This window comes from Peromyscus californicus, unplaced genomic scaffold (genome assembly GCF_007827085.1).
Source record: "Peromyscus californicus insignis strain IS unplaced genomic scaffold, ASM782708v3 Scaffold_5__1_contigs__length_169319896, whole genome shotgun sequence".
NCBI lineage: Eukaryota > Metazoa > Chordata > Mammalia > Rodentia > Cricetidae > Peromyscus > Peromyscus californicus.
The window spans coordinates 58610470-58630838 of NW_026294573.1; positions in this window are offsets into that span (position 1 = coordinate 58610470).

A 20369-nucleotide genomic window follows, 5' to 3' on the forward strand; every position below is an offset into this window, starting at 1 on the left:
CTGTATTTAAGACTTCCTCCCTCCTTCAATAAACGGCATTCGGCAAAAAAAAAAAAAAAAAAAAAAAAAAACAAAAAAACAAAAAACAAAAACAAAAAGCAAAAAAAAACCCAATAAAGTAAAATTAAAAAAAAAAAAAGAAAAGAAGAAGTTCGGGGTTGGGGATTTAACTCAGTGGTAGAGCGCTTGCCTAGCAAGCGCAAGGCCCTAGGTTCAGTCCTCAGCTCTGGAAAAAAAAAAAAAAAAATTAATGAAAGAATTTCATGAATACTTTTTTGTATATTGCTTTTTAAAATGTGGCTTTTTCACTTGTTGATTGCTAAGAACAGTGTGATCTTTTCACATTGTTTATATTTTTCTATGTTTGAAAGTAACTGCATAGTATGCCATTCTTGAATATAGAAATTATTAACTCCAATTGTTCACCATTTAGACATTTATAATTTCGAGCACATATGTATGAACTGTTTATAATCCATTCACATATTTTTATTTGTTTTGGTGCATGACTCACACTGAAAAGTAAATTTAATAATGTGGAACTATTAAAGTTTTAATTTTTCTTGATTCGCATAAGTATTTATTTCAAAAATAAAAAATTAAAAGTCAACACTACGAGCTAGTGTTTAGCTAAGTGTTGTAATGAAGAGAGGCACACCATAAAGTTTTTATACATCAAAGTAGACTGGATCTCACTCATCTGCATTTTCCAGTTGTACTTATCTTGATTACAATTTTAAACAGAAAGATGATAATGAGTTTTTCTATTGTCAAAAGAATATATTACAAAAAATAAGAGTTCTAATCATCCATGTCACTTATTCTTTATGATCATTTTCAAACAAAGAAATCTTTTTCAGCTCAGTGAAATACTGTTGCAAGAAATGCGTTGGACTTACAGGAAGAGGTTATTTAAAGTTCCTCGACTATAAAAAGATATCCCAATCACTACCACCACCATGTCTCAAATCAATAAGTTCAAAGATGGAAATAGAAGAGTTATTAAAAATTAATTGCTAGATTAAAAATGCCAGTATGACTAATACCAAGTCAAAAATATATGATGTCATAAATATCTGACAGGCACTAAACCCCTCTCCCCATAAAAACATTGTGGTTTTCATGTATTGGTTATTCTTTGTAATTTATGAACAACAAATGGAAGCATGACAGAGAAAAGTCATGATATGTAAAAAAATGGAGAAATCAGAAACAATTTAATAAGTAGAAAATAACTTGACGGGGAGCATTCCACTGAAGTTGATGGTTGATCTTCACTGCCTCAGCTTATAATTGAGGATAATACAAATACCACAGATAGTTTCTTCAGTATGTGTTTCTGATAGAGTTTCTTTGTTTGCAAGAGGTGCTTGTATTTATAGCTGCATATGGCTTGTATTGTTTGGACATGGAGCTTTGAAAAGTATTTGTACATATTTTTTTAAAGTGTGTGAGAGCATTGATCTGTCATGAACAAGGATAGTATGGACTTCATTGATTTCTCTTGAGCAAGGACCTTTTTTTTCTATCATTCTGATTCCTGATACTTTTCTGAAGAGTTGGTGTGAACTGTGAACTGAAAAATATGCATATGACTTGTATGAGACTAATTCTGTATATATTTTTTTATTGATTAATTCGAAAATCCATGCATTGGTTGACACACATTGAGAATCACAAAATCTATAGAGCTTTCTCCCACTGGAATTGTTGGGAAATACCACAAGAACTGTTTAACTAAGTGAGACAGGAGTTTAGAATAATTGGGAGACTTCATTGGGAATGCAAGACATAGATAGAACTGAGAAGCAAGTGAGCTCCTTAGTGAGTCCTATAGTTTAACAGATACTCATGAAACTAAGGTCTATTTTGGTTTTACAACAAATTCTTAACTTGTTGTGTAGGCCAATTTGAATTGAACTTATGTCACTTGAACTTAAGATAAAAAGCACTCTTAAATGACCTATTGGATAATTCAGAAAGTGCTGTAAACTCAAATCAGTATAGATAGATGGACACTCCTCTCTTTAGCCAGTTACATGTGGAACAGTTCTTTGTCCTTAACAATGTGTTAAGGATTTTAAGTCTTATTAACAGTAAGTCACATCTACAAAAGTTATAAAACAAAAAGCATATACCATTCAGACAATGATTCTTCATCCATATTTAATTTTGTATCTTTGGCAGTATTCATGATTTGGAGTATAAATTAAATTAAAAAAATCCTCTCACATCACCTGTAGATATACAGTAATTATAGAAAAAAATATGTTTGTTCAAGCATCAGCTCTGTCTTGGTCTTAAAAAGAGTTAAGTTTGAATGTGAAAAGGCCCACAAAGAGCCACATTCTTAAACACTAACACTTGGTTTTCACATGTTATACTGTTTTGAAAGATGGTGGAGATTTGCTGAGAAAGTGATCGCTGTTGGTGGACCTGGAGATTTGGTAGCTTGGCCTCAATCTGAAAACACAATTTAAGGAGCTTTTTTATGTTCCTGTTGATATAGCTTCCAAACCATGATGAACAGTATCCTTTCTTAAAGTGTAAATGGAAATAAAGCCTTCATCCTTTATGTTTCTTATTGCCATAAGAATAATAACTAAGAATATATATATATATATACTATATACATATACATATATATATATATATATATATATATATATATATTTTGCAAAGATATAATTTTCCCAAGGATTTAGATGTGATCCATCATTGTTTGAGAGACATAATTTTCACTTATACCACAGCCAGTAGGTATTGCTAGGAAAGGAAAGGTAATGTAAATAATGATTAAAAAAAAAACAGAATAAACAAAGCCAACAGTAAAAAGTTCAGGCACCCCAAAAGGTGGCACAAGATTTTACTTCTTTTTAATTTGAATACATATTTAATAAATGAATTGCATGCAGATATGTTGGGTAAATAGTGTTGAGCATTAATTCATCAAATATTTTAAATAATGTTTTAATTAAGTAGTAATGATGCCCAATTATAGGATAACTCTATCTTAATTCCTTCCATGATGGCCCATTCTATATTATATTTTTCTCTGTAAACAAATCTATCTATGTATCTATCTATGTATTGATGTATCTATCTATCTATCTATCTATTTTTCTAGGAATTTAATGAGAATTCATGTCTAGCTCTTCACTTCCTATGTTCAGAGTGTATGTCTTAATTGGGGCCTTGAGGTTTAATTTAAGGGTTTACTTCACAGATAATGACCCCTGTATTATTATCATACAAAATGTGGATAACTTTTGTAGCACTATATGAGTAATATTATACTTCTCTTAAAGTACAAAGTAGTATGCTACTCATTCTCAGTCGTGACTATGTATATTTACCTATATATCTTACCCCAATTGTACCCTGCTAGTATTTCTAATGTCTTTCCTTACTCAATTTTCACCAGCAGCAGTGAAACTCAGTCCATTCCTCATATTTATCACGGATCTTCTCACACAGTTGAAATGCTTACCTTTCTTTCCAAGTCTGTGTTCACTTCCTCAGTAAGACTTTCCATGAAAATTGAGCTCAACTTCCAGAATTCTTTGTATCTTTCTTTCCCCATCACTCTTAGTGTCATGAATATACAACACATTTTGCTTTTTTATTTTATCTTTCTTCTTCCATTCTATTGAAGATTATCTAACAAAGGCATCGCTTTCTATTTATTTAATATTTTTGGCTTGTTTGCTTGCTTCTTTTGTTGAGGGGGTCTTTGGGACCGCACTGGGCAACAACTGCAGAAGAACTAAAACATCCCTAGGGCTAGGCTTTTCATTTGTTAGTGTCTGACATCTAACAGAGGCATTTCTGTACACATACATATTTGTACATGCACATAAAAGAGCTAAAGTGGAGCTACCCTATAGTGGGTCAGCACTGCTGTCTATTAAAAAAAAACTGCTTTATTTAGAATCTTGGAAAAGGTATTAATGCCCAACTGTCATTAACCTTACAAATTTGTATTAGTGCTATTTCATTGAAAATGTTGGAATAATCTAAGAAAACCTACAGAGTTCTAAGTATTTAGAAAATTACTCTTTTTCTGTGTTTTAGACTGGTGATTGGTTATTATAATTACCAGTAATTTTGCAGCATAGTTAACTAATTGAACATACAGAGGCCACTCAAACCACTGATTAGTCTTAAGATCAGAAAATTCAGAAAAAAATCACGATGAACTGTTCTCATCCAGTATGCCAGAAAAGAAAGCACATACTATCACAATTTCCTTGCAAGACTTGGACTTGATATAACTCAGCATTAATTCTTTGTAATATTTTTCCTAATCCAGAAAGACTTCTATAACCATTAAATTCCCCATTTTGGCGCACAATTTTTACCATTACTTTTTGAGAGAAATATTAGATTAATTTGTACTAAATTTTGCTTAGAATATAATTATTCACTATATCATGTATTTAACCCAGGAATCAGTATTTTATGAGCTCCCAAAGTATGTCAAATGTGCTCATATAATGGAACTGATTTTGAGAAATGTAGCCTTAAGCCTTCTCTATTTAATCAATTGTACTTGGCTAAATTGCTTTTCATTTTCTCGTTTTTATTTGCTCTTGAATTTATTTGTTTTGATTTAGTACTCATCTCAGCATACTCTAATCATTCAAGTGTATTCCAAATCAACCAACAAAACAAACAAAAATGCAATACATGCTTTGGTAAATATGTCTTTGTGGTCAGAGTATCATCAATCTGATCTTTGACAAAATATAACATATTATCCTATATACTATCACATGAGTCATCCAAAAGTCAAGTTAGACTATAGATTCAGTTTGTGTTTGATGTTTACAAATTACTTTTGTTTTTTACCTAAATACTTTTTAATATTTTTAAATTTATTTTTTATTTTATTATGCATGCTAAGTGTGTGAGTGTCTATGAGAGACAGAGAGAGAGAGAGAGAGAGAGAGAGAGAGAGAGAGAGAGAGAGAGAGAGAGAGAGAGAGAGAGCATGGGTCACATAAGTTCAGTGCCTATGGAGGCCAAAATTCAGATTCTTTGGAGTTGGAGCTAAGTGGTGGTTGCAAGCCTTCTGATGTGTGTGTTAGGAACTGAATTGAATCCTCTTTAGGAGCAGTTCATGCTTATAACCACTGGGCCATCTTTCCAGTCTCAAATGACTGTTTGATTATTTTGTTTTATATTTGAAAAGTACTTGCTTTTCACATTTCAGTTTGTTAAGCTATGTGTCTTTTAGCTGTAGAGTTGAGGATCTGTAGGATTGTTTCATGTCACTAATGATATTAATCATATACAGCTGAAATATCAGTGTTTATCAACTTGATTAATCTCAATATCATAAAATTAATCATACTCATAAATTCTTCACAAGTTGTATTTTAAAACAATTTACGTCCATTTTTGTGGGGTTCCCCTGACCCCACCAAAGAATTAGGCCCACTGCCCGCCAGCAGATCTTGACTGAGCAAGGGTAGTATGCCACTGGCCCCATCACCCAGCCTCCCAGTACCTGGAGACAAACAGAGACAGTGGGGAGGCTTGTTAAGCAGGAACTTGTTTATTAAGCATCAGCACACCTTTATAAGGCAACAAACCACAAGCCAGCTTTCCTTCTACCAATCACAACAAAGGTCACATATCTAGGAGCCTTTCCGGGTATAGCTCAGCATGGTGATCATAAGGAGGCTGTGCACCTATGTCATCTCTCCTGATCCCAAGAACCAATCATAACTTTTGGTAAACAAATTAGGTCCCTGCCCAGCTCACTTCTTCTCAGCACCATCTTAGACTTTTGCAGCCCAAACATGTCCTCAGCATACCCACACATTTTTCTTACTTAATATTTGAAACTCTTTGAAGAAAACGAATGCAAAGGCATTTACCTACTACTGTTCCCACTAAGTTTTAACTGTAGCTCCAAACTCATGATCACAAAAACAGCCTTGGTAAAACTAAATGGGTCACAAAACAAAACAAGTAGACAGGGCTGTGGTAGACATTTGGTGGGAAGAAGGGAGGTTGACACTGAAAGTAGGAAAAGAGGTATCATTTAAATAGTGTGCATTGTATATATGTACGAAGTTATTTTAGAACAAATTTAATTAATGTATTCTGCATATTAAAAACAACTGACAAGATGGGATAAAATATTTGATTAATACCCATAATATATGAACAATTAAAAAATTAAATGAAAACAGAAAATAATCCAATCAATAAATATGAACATTAGTCGAGTAGATGTCAAATGAAGAAACACAAATTTCTAATGAACACATCAAGAAAGATGTCATTCTTTTTAGCTATCAAGGGAATGTAAGTCAGAACTACAGTAGCAGTCCATCTCATTCCAGTCAAGATGATAATCAAGGAAACAAACTAATATCATAAGTTACACAGGATGAGGGAAATTGCATATACCATTGGTGGTTATGAAAATCTGTCCAGCAAGAGAGCAAATCAACATGAAACTATCCCCAATAAAATAAGAAGAGAATTATCCCACTATTAGGATCTATGTCCAGTAGGCTGAAAGTCAGACATGCTTGCATAGTCATGGCCCTTCCTTCAGTATCTCCAATAGGATCAGCCTATAAACCTAGGTTTTCATAGGTGGATGGAAAAAGAAATTAGAGAACATCTATACAATGAGTTTCATCATCATACATAAAAAAGAAAGGATTTTTGTCAGGTGCAGGAAAAATGTACTTGTCAGGAGATCATCATGTTAAGTGAAATAAATTGATCTCATAATAACAAATAGAATGGTTTCCTTCAGAAAGATAATAAAGAGAAAAAAACACATGGAAATAAAATGTTGTATTATCAGAGTTGTGGAAGGTGATAAGTGGGAAGTCATAGAGCAGGTGAACAAAATATATCATACAGTTCTTAGTAAGTGTTGAATAAATTATCTTTGGAACAATTGTCAAGAAGAACCTTGAAACATCAATTGGTTTCAGTATATTTGTTCCATGTACTAATTTATATATTTATTCATTTCAGGAGTGATTATTGACCACTGATGTGCTGATGTGGATGAGGGACAGTTTAAAGTGTTAGTGAACTACACATTATCTTTATGGGAATTCTGCTTTTCTTTTGTTATTTTGTTTTTGTTTTTTTGTTTTTTTTTTGTTTTTTTGAGACAGGGTTTCTTTGTGTAGCTTTGCGCCTTACCTGGATTTTGCTCTGTAGACCAGACTGGCCTCGAACTCACAAAGATCCGCCTGCCTCTTCCTCCCGAGTGCTGGGATTAAAGGCATGTGCCACCACCGCCCAGCTGGGAATTCCTCTTTTGTATTTCAACACTGGCTATGCTGTCTTGACTTGTATTTACAGTCTTACCTTCATGTGTTCAAAGTACCAGGAAGCAAAAAGAAATCACTCATAAACACATAGTTTTCAGGTTTATAAGGCTGTCAATGATAATTTATAGTTCGGTTAACCATGTGCTGATAATTATATGTTTAATATGTGGCTGATTATACAGATAGTTCAGTCCAGTAAAATGTTGCTCTTACACAGTGACTTTATTATTGAATTTATTATCTGTGTATTACACAAATATTGTCTTAGAATATTCTAAAATATTCTAAAATACTGTAGTTAGGGTTTTCCTCTGCATGGGTCAGGGTCTGATTTCAATTCATGTTCATCACATGGATATTTAATCTTAATACTAGGAAAGAATGTTTTTACTTTTTCCCCCTTAGGCAGTACATGGAAATTAAACTGGGGCCTCATGCTTGTAAAACAAGGGCACCATCATAAGGGTTACATCACTGGTGAATGGCCTAGTCCTTTATTAACCTTTGTATTAACTACAAATGAGATGTCATAAAGTGTCTTATTTGATCAAAATATTTTCTATTTCTCTTCAGTGAATTGTAGCTTAAAAAAATCAAAGTGACTTTTCAACAAATATATCTATGGAATACAACGCCTTGTTCTATTCATTCCTTTAGTGATCTTAATATAAATTAATATAAAGAAGTGCTTGTTTCTATGAAAATTCATTTCTCTCAGTAAGTTTTTCTCTGAATATGCTATTCTTCCTTCTTCAAATGCAGCTGAATAGGAGTATAATGAATATAAATAAAAATCCTTTTTGTTTTTTGCATTGTTCCTTTTTTTTTGACTGTTGATACTTCTTTGTAAATGCTGGAAACCTTTTTCCTTCTCCCTTTGCATTCCTTTTGCATTCTAAACTCTTTCAATCTATTGTTCTAGCGTCCCAATTCATAGGACCCTCTTTTCATTCACTATTACTTATTTGATTTCCCACTGCCTTTGGGATGTATCCACATGACAAGGCTCAATTTCTGCATTTACTAAGCTTATTAGCAGTTGTGATTTGTCTCTATTTACTGTGCTCATGAGGTACCTATTCAGATCTTGTTTATTTTTAAAACATCACATTTCCTTCTCTCGTTGAAATTCTTGTTTTCTTGCAGGGACATAGCTTCCATTTGAAAGTGTTCTTTAAGGAAGAACTGGAGGTCAATTTCTGGTTTGTATTCCTACAGGAAGTCAGAGGAGAGGGTTGGAGAGATTCCTCAGGAAGAAGACCCTTGAGCAGCAGCAGGCAGCACTACTCTCAAAGATTTGCTTTCAAATTATTCATCTGTTGAATTATTTTCCAAATATTGATGGAGCCCTCCATAAAACTGAGAAGACAATCTCTGCCAGATTAATCTTCAATCCTGAAGATTGAAGGAAAAAGGAGTTGGAGATTCATCAAGCACATGTGGTAGGGTGTAAAGTTATCAACTTCTTAATCAGCTTCTCTCTTCAGAAAGACTTGTATCTTGTAAGTTTGTACCCCTGGGGCACAGTTCATTCTCAGCTCGACCCAGAGTCTTCCGTAAAGGAGCAGGCTTAGCCATTTTCAAAGTTATACACAGGAAATCTAGAACTATAACGAAAACTAATTTCTTTTTTTTTTTTTTGGTTTTTCGAGACAGGGTTTCTCTGTGTAGCTTTGCGCCTTTCCTGGGACTCACTTGGTAGCCCAGGCTGGCCTCGAACTCACAGAGATCCGCCTGGCTCTGCCTCCCGAGTGCTGGGATTAAAGGCGTGCGCCACCACCGCCCGGCTGAAAACTAATTTCTTATAGTGGTCCAAATATTTTTACTTCGTTCAAATTTACCTCTTGAAGCCCCAAACTCCAGTGTAACTACATTTAGAGATAAGCTAATTTTGGTAGCAGGTAAGATTAAATGAGGTCAGAGGTAGAATTCTGATATGCTTGGTGTCTTTTAGAGACAAGGTACCAAAGAGTGTACTTTTCCCTTCTCCCCCTCACTCTTTTCTTCAGCACTGAGACATGTTTCTAAGAAACCAGGCAACTCAGGAAGAAAGTCTACTCTAGAAATGGAATCAACTCTCATCTTGAACTTATACTTTGGTTATAGAACTTTGAAAGATACACTTCAATTTTTAAGCCACATAGATTATGGAATTTTGTTATGCTTACTCTTCATTTAAAGCTTCTTGAGGTTTTATTTTCTGAAAGGGAACCAGCTTCTTGGGTTATTTCTCCAGATTGTCAGAGCTCTTTGCATGTTTCACTTGTGGAATGGGAGATCACTGGGTCCCTGGTAAATGGTTGAGAATAGTGATTAAAAGGGCTTCTGTTCCTGTTGGAAACAAATGTTTTAGCAATCATAGACTTCAGAGTACTCTTAATAGCTCTGACCAGCATGGATTTTGTACTTGTTTTTGTTATTATCCTGATTAGGAGGATGCTTGGTGATTGTTTATCTTCCTCAGATAGATTACTTTATTTAAGAAATCTATGAAAAACACTCTGGGAGATATTAATTATTCCTCAAGTTATGTGCACAGGGACTACATGAATCTCTTAATGGCTATACATACAACTGTGAAAGTTGTAATTTTAAGCAGTAAATTCAATATGTCACATTTATGATTTGAAGTTACAATAACATTTAATTTATGTGGAAAACATGTTACTCCAAAGACATTCTAATTAATAATACCTTGCAGATTGACCACAGATAACACATTTATTTTCAAACAATTCATGTCTGCAAGCATACACCATACTGGTTTGTATTTTCTTTGGATTGCAAGTGGGAGTCCCTTGCTCTATTTATATGATGTGAATCTATAAGCCTGTACATTTTAGAACACGCAAGTTATTAGGATATGAATAACATGCCATGTTTAGATCATTATTTAGAGTGATACTTCTTATCACATTACAACTCACTAGTTGATGTTTATTCTCTGAAGAATGCTGATTCAACAGTTCTTGCATGGCAATGTGTTGAATATAAAATACATAAGATTCATGAGTATAGAACAACAGATCTTCAGAAATAAAAAATCAGTGATATTGATAAAAACTTGAGATGAGAGCTGAGCTACAATGGATGTGCCTATTTATTTTTTAAGTGAAGAATTAGTATAGGAAATTATAATTTAGGAATAATTTTTTTCTTTGAGAATTTCATGCTTGGATGTAAGTTATTTGGGTTGTATTTACATCTGTTACCTCTCATATCCTCCTCTCACACCTGCTGAATGACATCTTCTTTCTTCCAGACAAGTTAAAGGAGGTAATTATAATCCAAATAACTATGCAGAACATGTGTTTCAGTGCAGAAGAAAGAGAGTGAGGGAGAGAAGAAGGACCAAAAGGCGTGAAGGCTAAGACAATAAATTATTAAAACTTAAAGGGAAACACAAAGAAAAGAAGCACATTAATGGAGCAATAGAGAAGGAAAGCTTGAGATTTTTTGTGTGCGAAGATTTCAATGCATATATTATGACGCACAGAATGGTTTATGCAGAAGAGTAGCTACAAATATGATGTGTGGTGGGTCAGGAAAAATAGAATTAACTCAGTTTTAAGTGGGTCTTGAAAACGATAAGCCAAGATAAAAATCATGCACCTGAAATTATGGTTTGTTCATAAGTGGTATTGCAAGTAGGGATTAATATAAAAATAAGCAAGAGTTTTCTTGAGCTAAGCCTGTAAGACAGTAATATAGCAACACATAAGTGACCCTTTTACCTCTGTTCTAAACCCAGCATAGACAGTAAATTTTAGGTATACAGTACAACTTCTGAAATAGGCTAACACAAGCATTCTATACATTGGTCAATTTGTAGCATCCCATGTTGAATGCCTCTCAGTTTAAGCAGTCAACTTCCAGAAGAATCTATTTGCCATTTTGCAAGCAGATATGATCTATGTGCATTTGACTGAGCTCTAAATTTGTACACACTGAATACATGCTAAATATTTCAAATACATTTGAACAATTTAGGAAAATCATGATATGATAGTGACAGATTTGCTTACAATGGGCATACTGAGCACATAAAATTTAATAATGACATTCAAATTAACTTAGTGACAATTTTCTCTCACTCAGCTTGTTTTACACAATGCTCAGTGAAGACAGCTACTTCCCAGCTTGTCCTGCTTCTGTTAATGTGAAAAATTAGATTAGCTCACCAACCTCTCCATCATCATTTATGGTAATATCTACCTGCCTGATGGTAATAAAACATTACCTATGCATAAAATGTAAGGGAATTTAAATTGTCCTTAACCCAAGTAAGTATATAATGTATAAATATTTTACATCCACTTCACATTAAAAATTTAAAAATCATCATTATTATCCCCACTGTCTTGCAAACTCGAAACTCATTCATAGTACAGTTTTTTTACCACCAAAGTAGAAACACCTGTATGTCAGGAAGCCATTTCTTTGAATGTTGCGCCAGGTTCTTTGTCTCCCCATCTGAACCAAAGGATTCCAGAATGCAACTAGAGCTAGGCATTGTTTTCAGACTTGGAAACTATGTTCTAGATACTTTATCTTTATGGTGATATTTATGTTTTACAATAAAGTGAATCTTCCTCCCTTAATAAATTGCTACAGGAAGCTAGATTTCCCTTCTAATCCATAAACAGAAGTTTCTTTTTGTTGCTGTTTGTTCCCCCTTGGCCTTCACAATTTCAAAAAAGTCCACTTTTATCTGTCACCCTGAGTAAGGGAGAGAGCCAGCATTGCCCTTGTGCTTACTATCCTTTTGAAGGAGCTGTTTCTGTCTACACCTATGCTGTGGTCTGTGCTCTCCATATTGTGTCTAGCCCTATGTTATATTCTTTAGGTGTTATGCCTTCATATGCTATATGTTTATCCTTCTGGTGGGACGTATTAGATACACCTCTACTAACAGTATATCAAAAAGAAAAAGATGTCTTAACATTTAAGAGTTAAGCTACTTTTGAAGGGGATTGGAGTTCAGTTCATAGAACCCTGTGTCTGATGGTTTAAACCACCTGTAACTTAGCTCCGGGGAACTAACAGTCACTTCTGGTCTCCAGTGAGTACCTGTACTCACACTCACACACTCACACACAGACACATTAAAAAAAAAGCAAAAAATAAATAATTTCAAAAAGAAATCAAAGTAGATAAACACAAAGCAATAAAAAAATTAATCACTGGTGTGGTGGTTTGAATTAAGAACAGCCCCTATAGTTGAATGCTTAGTCATTAGGAGTGTCATTACTTAGAGGAGGTGTGGCCTTATTGGAAGAAATGTGTCACTTCCAGTGGCCTTTGTGGTTTCAAATGCTCAAGTCGGGCCTTCCTCCTTCCCTTCTGTGTACAGATCTAGACATAGAACTTTCAGCTTCCCCTCCAACACCATGTCTGTTGGTTTGCAGCCATATTTCTTGCCATTATGACAACAGACTAAACCTCTGAACCTATAAGCAAGTTCAAATTAAATAATTTCCTTTATAAGAATAATGTTGTTATGGCTTCTCTTCACAGCAATAGAGCACTGAGTAAGACAACTGACTAGTGTGTAAGTAAGGAGGAGGACTAGGTTTATAATAGAAATTTCATGTTAGGTTTTGGAAATATTAGGTTTATATTGTCTGTTGTACATTAAGATGAAATTTTAAATTAAAGTCATAGTTATAAGTATAGTTATCATGAATGAGCAAGTACACGAATGATTTCTTCATATGATTTTTTCAAAATAAAGCATGGATAATAGGAAGGAAGGGACCTATGAATCTATGAAATATGAGAAAACACTTAGTTCAAAACTCATGGTAATAATCTTAACTAGTAGCATTTACTAATATATATATAAGAGTTAATTATCCTGATTGAGAGATTCAACCATTGATATTCTATTATATTGGTTAGTAGTGATAATCCTACTAAAATATTTCTACAGCTTCTAGGATGAGATTCTGTCTTAGGATCCTACCTGATGTGTGGGGAAAACATTTTATGTTACCTAAACCTGCTGAAAAGTGATAGCCACATCTGAGAGGCAGTTATATTCACATGGAGAGATGTTCTTATTTTTTCTTGGAATCCTTTTAGAAATTTCATGACTTCTCTTTCATATGAATCAACAATGGCAAATGCCAAAAATAAAATGTAAAGATAAATAATTCTGAGAGTCTTTGCTATCTGCATGTTTTATGCATGCATTTCTATTCTTTAATCCCATTCAAGCTTGTAAGTACTTTCAATTCAAAATTGCTTGCATCTACCTAATTTAGAGCAAAATCTTAAGGAGCTACATTTTTCCACCAGAGATTCTTCAGTTCTGTGGAAAGAAATTGCAAGTAGATATACATTTTCATGGAAAATCATGATAGATAAACATCAAATCAGGCCAGAGATTGTAAGTAGATGAAGCATATTACATCAATAGACTTGGCCAAAGTTATCATGGCCTTCTCAGATGAGTTGAATAATGCTCACCATTTCTTAAGCATGGTTTTGATCCCATATGACCTCGATAAATTGTAAATTTTAAATAAGAGAACAAAGATATTTAAAGGTTGGGGAACTCTAATTCCCCACATTAAATATCATCTCTGAGACACAAAAACAGACGTTCTAAAATCTATGTCTTGAACATAATTCATTTGAGTAGTTGGAAAAGGGTTTTCAATCTAGCAAGGACCAGAGGTGTCTAAACTATGAATGTAAAAATAAAAATTCATGTAGTTCATTCGGTGAAACCACAGGGAGACAATCTGCAGCCAATGCTATTGAAGAAAACACAATGTTGTAGCAAAATCTGTGTGCTTTGATACGTGTGTGTTTTTGAAACATTTTACTTTCATTTAATTTCTCCATCACCTCGAGAACAGTAATGGGTGGAATTTCATATTTTATTCTATATTTGGTATGAAAAAGTTGATGTTTTCATGAATCCCCAAAGTCCATGACAAAGTTAATTTCATTCCAAGTGAACAGATAACCTGCACCTTCTCTTAATAAGGATAGCAACCTGAGGCCTGCCGAAGACAAAGCCAAGAGCAGCTTGGCAGCTCTGCTCAGATTTCTTTTAAAAGCGAGCAACTTCCTTTTGGCCTTTCTGAAAGACTTTGTAGAAAAGCTGTGCGGTAGGGGAAACCATCAGAAATCATTCTTGTAGAACAGCAAGGCAGTGAGGCAAACACTGTCTCCCTCGTGGTTTTACAGTCTGTAATAGAAATTAACAGTGCCATCTGCAGCCCGATTATGCACTTTAAGATCACTGCATGCTTTATAGCATGCATTATGGTATACGGCAGCAATTTTTGCTAAGCTAGTCACAATTATATTGGTTTCCAGAAAATTAAAGGAACCTTAAGACATAAAGAAAACTGAGACAGAGGTAAGAAGAGAGGCCATGCGAATGTTAAAAGAAAGATCTTCATCTAAGTTATCAGATTCTCTTTTTCTAAGCCACTGTTATCAACTCTTTCTGTTCCTGATGTCTTTACTCTCCTTTAGAAATAAATTTTGTGCTGCTAAGCCAAATTATATTATCTGCTCTAATGGTCTAAGTGAGCAATGTGTTCCATATACTCATGACCTTTGTGTGAAATAATTCTCCCTGCATTTTCTTCTTGCTCTTAAGCTCACTTTTTTTGGAACTGGTGAAGCACTAGTTCTCCAGCATAGTGGGGGAAAGCAGGGTGAGTCCATCAGTGATGCCCACAGGAGCCTTAGGTGAGGAGGGCAGAGGCTGACTAGTCTCAGTTCTGCCTTCATATCTTGCTTCCTTTGTGTCTGGCTGTCAACTCCTGACTCACCCTTCCTCTTCCCAGAAATCTTTGTCTGCTTGTCCCACCTATACTTCCTACCTGGCTACTGAACAATCAGCATTTTATTTAACAACCAATTAGAGCAACACATTCACAGCATACAGAGCGAAATCACCCATCATTCTAACATATCTCCTTTCTCTCTCTCTCTCTCTCTCTCTCTCTCTATATATATATATATATATATATATATATATATATATATGTGTGTGTGTGTGTGTGTGTGTGTGTGTATATGTATATATATGTATATGTACATATATATTTATTCTATAAGTTCTGTCACTCTAGAGCAATGGTTCTCAACTTTCCTAAGGCTGTGACCCTTTAATACAGTTCCTCATGTTGTTTGTGAGCCCCAATCATAAAACTTTTGTGTTACTACTTCATAATTGTAATTTTACTACTGTTATGAATCATAATGTAAATATTTGTACTTTCTGGTGGTTTTACACAACCCCTGTGAAAGGGTCATTTGATTTACCACCCCACAGGTTGATAACTACTAGTCTAGAGATCCCTGACTAATACACACTCCCACCATAATAAATACTTAGCAGATAATTTACTTAATATCAATAAAATTCTTTAATGAAACTATGATTAAACTTCACTTTCCAAATGAGGAAAAGGGAAGTCCCCAAGTTTGATAGCTTTTACTATTACTCTTACATTGCATTATGTCCAGTGTGGTTTCTACTGCTCTAACCCAAATGTACCTTCTGCATCTTCCTGAAGTTGTAAGGCCAGTGAAAACGGACTGTTTATTTGATGAGGAAAGACTTTTGGCTGTGAGCAGTTAAAGGCAGGCATATATATATTAACACTTCAAGTCGTTGACCTAAGGTTCTATAACTAGCAAGCACATTTATAGAGGCAAGTCCGAGCCCCTCCCCCTGCCTCAAGGCTGTGCCAGGTGTCCCATCACAAGTAGGGTGTTCCAAAAAGCCAGCTCATGCACCAGGGATGGATTCTGATCCTACTGCCAGGGGACCACTTAAGCAGTTCAAGCTACATAACTGTCTCTCTATGCAGAAGGCCTACTCCAGTCCCATGCAGGCTCCACAGAAAAGAGATTCTATGAGCAAGGGCATCAAGATCACGACGGGGAAACCTACAGAGCCAACCAAACCAAGCTAGTGGGCATCAACTGTGTTTTTCTGACTTCTGGCCCATTATTTTACAGCCAGTGTCCTATGTCCCTGTTAATAAGGTGTGTCAGCACTCTGGCAGCTTCTTCTGTGTGGCATAATATTTGAAAACTTTCCTGATTTCCACTAATTGTTTATCATGTATTGTTGGGTGTTTTTACGGTGTTACTGGACTACAGCACAGTTTTACCTCTTCTGTGTTTGGAAATTTTATTCACTTGTTCCTGTGTACAGAGGTATAATTTTGTGAAGACTTTTAATACAGATGCTCAAGTTTCTTAAACTAAATGTTATTGTGGGCTATAATTTTAAACCAATTCACAATGTATTTGTGTCTTTATAATTAAAGGTTTTTTTTTGTGTGTGTGTCTTTACTTGTTTCCTTTTTAGTTTTTGAGAATTTCATGCTTGAGTAATGTATTTATGTCATTTCTATAACTTCCTCTCGCACAAAACTCCTCCTAATTTCCTCTACTCTCTATCTCTGTTCATTATCTCTCCTTTTATAATTCTTTCTTTCTCTCTCTCTCTCTCTCTACACACACACACACACACACACACACACACACACATTCACACACACACACAAAAGAATGAGGCCTAGTAAAATTACTTCCATCCCACATTTGCCTATCAACTGACACTGTTATTATTCTGGTCTTTTATCTGCAACCATATTTTTGAGATTTTAGATGTAGCATCCCTGTTGTGATTAGAAAACACTAACAATAGGTATCCTGTCCTTCTGGCTCTCACTGGGGTTCTAGCTCTTCTTTTATGATGTTCCTTCATCCTTATGTGTAGTGGTTAACTTGTCAGGCCAGTCATCGCTGTGGTTCAAAGGCTTTACACCTGAATACATCTATGCATTGCTTATCTCCCTTGGCAGCTTGCATAGCAACTTTGGTGACTAGGAAGTTAGTACTAGGGAAGACCCATAACGGCTCTTCTAGCTTGATTCTCATAGCCCTCTGTCTCCAGTGTGTGATATCTTCAGCACTGTGGTTTAACCTTCAAGTTTTAGGAGGCAAAGAAGTGAAATGGCAATGGCAATAATTATTTTAGCGGTCCCATCAACAAAATGGAGGAAATTTCCCATGCCTGATACTTAAGTTTTTGTTAAACAGTATATGGCTCTTGGGGGAAATATTGTCACTCCAAGGAACATAGTGTGCTGTCTCTCTTTCTCCCCCTCTGTCCCTCTCTCCCTCCCTCTCTCTCTGTATAATTATCATCTATCAATATTATAGATAGATATATCTGTGTGCATAATTTTTTATGAAATTTAAGGTTATGAAAACAACATGTTTCTCTATGGCTTCTTCAAACATCCTTAGTATTATTTATCCTTTTTTTCTCCCTCCTTCTCTTTATTACCTTTCTTCTCTTACTCACTTAGAGTACCCTATTTTATCTGCCACACCACAACATATATGTCCTACTATAGCAAGAAATCCTAGGGAGCCTATTAGGAGTCTATAGGGGGTTTATTGGGACATAAATTGGAGAAAACAACTCACTAAACAGAATAGGCAATCATTGCAGGGTCCTAGAAGGCTGAGGTCCTGTTTCATGCTGCTCCTGCTGCCTGAGTCAGTCTACATCATTCAAGCCCATGAGGGAAAGAAGAGGGCCAGATTTATGCCCCTCAGGTTAAGCGAGCCCCAAGGCCACACCCTGGGGGCTGTACTTCAAGGTCATAGGTGGACCACATACCCACTAGATCCTACTATATTCCTCTCTAGAGTTTCTTTTCCTTCATCACGCTTTGGTCCTTTTCTACTTCTCTGGCTTCTGTGATTACTTCAGATTATATACACAAATCTAAAGATTCAGATCTAGGAACCACAAATAAGAGAGAATACTGGGCATTTGTCTTTATGACTCTGCATTATCTCAGCATAATACTTCTCGTTACATCCATTTGTCTGAAATTTGATGATTTTAATCTTTACACCTAAACAGAATTCCATTGTGCCAATACACCACGTTTTGATTATCTGTTCATTAATTGGACAACACCTAAGCTGTTTTGTTTCCAAGATATTATGAATAAAGTGGCAATTTCCATGGCTAGTAAAGTATATTTGTAGTAGGATGTCAAGTCTTTCGGAAAATGCCAATGTAGTATAGCCAGTTCATATGATAAATATACTTTTTGCTTTCTAAGAATTCTACACACTGATTTACATAGTGACTGTACCAGTTTGCAATCCCAGCAACACTTAATGAAGGTCTTCTTTCCCTACATCCTGGTGAACATGTTTTTGTCAGTTGTTCTGTTCAGGATAAGATAAAGTCCCAAAGCAGTTTTAATTTGCAGTTTCCTAACTGATAATAAGCATGTGGAACACTTTGAAAGGTATTTCTTAGTATTTTGTTTTGTATTTTGAAAAACTTCTGCTCACAGATCTATAGCCAATTTTTACAATTGTATCTTTTTTGTTCTTTATTCTTCAGTTTTTGTTCTTTGTATATTCTGGATATTAACCTTCTGTTGGGTGTATAGCGAGTAAAGATTCTCTTGTACTCTATTGTCATTGGATTTGTTTCTTGCTTTGCTATACAAAACCATTCTTGTTTTGTTTTTGGTTGCTCGTGTTTGAGAGCCCATTTTATAATTTTAAATGAACTTAAAGTTTTGATAATTTTAATTTGAAGACTACTAATTTTTGAAAGACAAATATCTGAAGAGATTATGATTAACTGTGATAAGCAACAAAATTTTAAGAGCTCAGAGACCTAAGAAGAGAGTTGGTCTTTGTGTTTACTAAGTCTTCAGTGTGGTTCCATTGTTGTTCTGATCCTGTGCCCTTACAGGAATATATACATTTATATGGCAGACTAAAAGAATGAAGGGTTATAGCAGACTAGTTGGAATTGTATATATTCTATACACACTCAATTTTATTTCCTATATTTAATGGTCATAATAAGTCAGAAAAAAACCCTAAGGAACTGTTCAGAGGAGAAATATTTTTCTCTAGGACCAGTAGAAGACATCTATAAATCTGTCTGCAAATTATGCTGTAGTAAACCAAATTCCAAGTAATGATTTTGAATGTACAACATAGCAATGTAGATGGGAAGTTTTGGAGTAGTATTCATGACGTTAAATAGGAAATACAGGTGAGAAGTCACTCATCTGCCCAATTTTGCAGTATGTTTTTATTCTTATGATTATCCTTTTATATAACCCATGCAGTAAAAGTTTGGATTATAGGCCATTCGTGAACATTAGATTTATTTGTGTGAGATGATTTATTTTAGTTTACTTATGCAATTTTTTATTACTCTTGGAGTGTATTTGAGGTTGAGAAAACCATGCAGGTCAAATTTAGTATTTTATAATTGTGTCGTAGTTTCATTTCTTATATACATTACTTAAAATTTAGTGCCAAATAATAACTTGGGATTTTAGTATGGAATGCAATTATTCCTTGATAGAATTTCTTGCTAACCTCAGAGATATTCATGGATTTTATTTTTTCAAAGATTTTGTCAGTTGATTGTCCTGCATTTAACAAATAACTAAAAACATTCCTTTGAAAATATTTTAAAACAATGACACTTGCTTGATAATTTAAAGGACACCATAACACCTGCTTGTAGAATCACATTTTGTTGTTAGTATTTCATTTATTTTGATGATTAATTTACTCAAGTGTTGGGTTATGTTGATAGTTGATCTGAAGGAAAACATAGTCCAATTTTACTTTGTTATCAGTGAGTGAACCTTACTTTGTAATTGTAGTATGAGTGGTGCAGAGTATCCTAATTTTGACATCAAATTGCCTATTTTAAAAACATATGTGAGAATGAGATGTTGGCTAAAACATGGAGTACAACTTCCATGTTTTAGCTTTGTTTTGAAAACCTGTCCTTTGGTCAGTGCTAATGCTGAAGACCTTGTTTTATGCTTCTTCTATGTGCCAGACATTGAGGAAAGTAGTTTTCATGTGTTTTTTCTCAATCCCAACCCACTGAAAATGTGCACCCCATGGATACTTATTCTGTGCATTTTAATCAGCTTCTTTAATGAGGGGTGAGATCTAATCTTATCCATTTATAATTAAGATAAGCATTTAAAATAAGGT